Here is a 2,378-nt window from a genome sequence, read left to right as displayed (position 1 = left end):
CACTGCCATACTCCCACTTTGATGATAAGGAACTGTACCTCTGAAGCTTTAAGCCAGCCCCAATAAAATGTTGTCCTTATAAGAATTGCCTTGGTCATGGTGTCTGTTCACAACAGTAAAACCCTAAGACATATTTTAACAGGAAATCAGTGTAAACAGAACTGTTTTAGAACTACTGTTCTTTGGGTAGCATTCAAAACACAGTGAACTAGTGTGAGTTTAGAGGGCCCACATTAAAGAAAAGTACAGAGAGAAAAGTTAGGGAATCAGAGAGACTGAGAGAACAGGAGAGGAATGGAGTGAGAGACGCTCTGTGTTTCTAACTGGAGATGTGCTGGAGCCTTCTGCCATAATAAGGAAAGAAGGACTTGGGTGGAGAAGATGACATTGGTCTTGGCTCTGTCTGGTCCTTCCTTGGGATGATACAAGTCTATGCAAATGAATTGTTCTAACCAATGTTATCTTTTTTTGCAGGACTGCACAGCCAAGTCCCCTGGAGCAGGTGAGCATCTATGGTGTGTACCATGTAGGTTTAAGGAGATGCTCTGTTTACTATAGATCAGGATGAAGTATGTGAACATGGCTTACCTTCAGAGCACACTCGGTCTAATGACATTGGAAGGTAGGAGTACAAGGACTGATACTCAAAAGAACAGTTCTTCAGGCTGCAAAATGGGATTGAGAGGGAATATGGGAAGATTCCCTAAAGCAGGTCATGGTTAAAAGCTAGATAGAACTGGGGTGCACAGACTCTGGGGACAAACATCCCAGAAGGAGGGAAAGATATTAATAAAAATAGACCCAAGAAAGAAGGAAGAGGAAGGGGGAAGGACAAAGAGAGAGAGACAATGAGGGAGCTCAAGGGTTGGGAAGGCAGAGGAAAAGAATGGGTTCTGAACTGTGAGTGAAACATATCCATGAATATCAAGTAAGAGATCAAATCAGCAGTGGAAGCTGAGGTAGGACTATACAAGGACACCTCGTTAATCTTCTATCTATATTAGACCTCTACCATCTTGGCTCATAGAATCTGACTCTGAAAAATGCACTAGTCTGATGTGCATGACCCAAGGGGCGTTGCTCTCAGGATGCTTGGTTGGGATGCTGTTCCTCTGAGTTGATGGCCAGGGTACCAAGATCAAGTCTGAGAAGCTATTTCTGTGAGCTGATATTTCTTCAGCGTTATCCCCAAGAACTATCTGCAGATTGCCATCTGCTCTGATGCCCTCAGCTACCAACAAGCACAGCTACTTGGCCACTTCACTCTGTGCTCTGGGTGGGTACACACTGGCATGTAACTTTGCAGGATCTGAATGGAATAGAAAGAAAAAAAAGTGGGTCCCTATTTGTATAGTTTCCTTCTGTAACTGGTTCAATGAAGAACTTTTGAGAGAAAGGTCTGGTGGCTACTATGCTCTGTGGCTTGCATTTGCATGTGATAGACTCCTGGATCGTTCCTTTTATCTAGCCAGCCCCATCTCTTTTTAGACTTCCTTCTTTCTCCACAGCCTCTGAGAGTCTAGTCCCAAGAGAAGGAAGCTTACAAAGTTTCCTTAATGCAAAAGAGTTTGGACGTGAACTTGAATGGCTATTGAGCTGATTTTCCAGCTGACGGGAGATGGTTAATTGTATGCGGTCTATGGGGGTCTTAAAAAAAAATCTGTCTGGCCACATTAATAGCAGCTTGAGATTTATGGTGTGAGACCATTGAGAGTGATAAGGAACTTAGGACCCTGGCATCTCAGGGTAATCAGCTCCCTGGCTGAAGTTAAAGCCTATTGGAGAGAAGTTTGTAGATCCCAGATCTCCATAAAAAAGGAAGACAAAGCTAAGTAAAGCAGACTTCACCATACCCCATTGTGTATACTTCTATCTCTAACATATCATCTACCTGTTTTAAAGCCTTTACATCCCATTGGTACAGGCTCAATGCTGGAGGGTTATGGCATGGCTTGTCTATATGCCATAAGGACTGACTGCAATCTTTTCCTTCTATGTTTTAATTCGTGTGTCTCCAACTGTAGTAGATTCTCATCATCTTGGCTTACAGAGCAAGACACAACCCTGACTACTCACTAGGTGACATTAGTCTACGATAGATAGAAAACATATATATGGAAAAAAGGCTAGGGAGAGCTCTGTGTATGGAGGCTGAGACAGTCTGACGTAGCCTGACTGGAAACCGGCTGTAAACAACTTCTCTGTAGCCAAGGATGCCCTTGAACACTCAGTCTTCCTGCCTGCACCTCTTCGGCGCTCGAAATATATACATGCACCAGCATGCAGCTTCTGATCCTTTTTATTCTAACAATAAAACATAAGAGAAGCAACTTATTGTGAGTAAATAAATGGATGAATAGCTTTCCCTTTTTGTGTTT

This window comes from Mastomys coucha, unplaced genomic scaffold (genome assembly GCF_008632895.1).
Source record: "Mastomys coucha isolate ucsf_1 unplaced genomic scaffold, UCSF_Mcou_1 pScaffold5, whole genome shotgun sequence".
In the NCBI taxonomy this organism is placed as follows: Eukaryota; Metazoa; Chordata; class Mammalia; order Rodentia; family Muridae; genus Mastomys; species Mastomys coucha.
Note: the sequence above shows the minus strand (reverse complement) of the source record.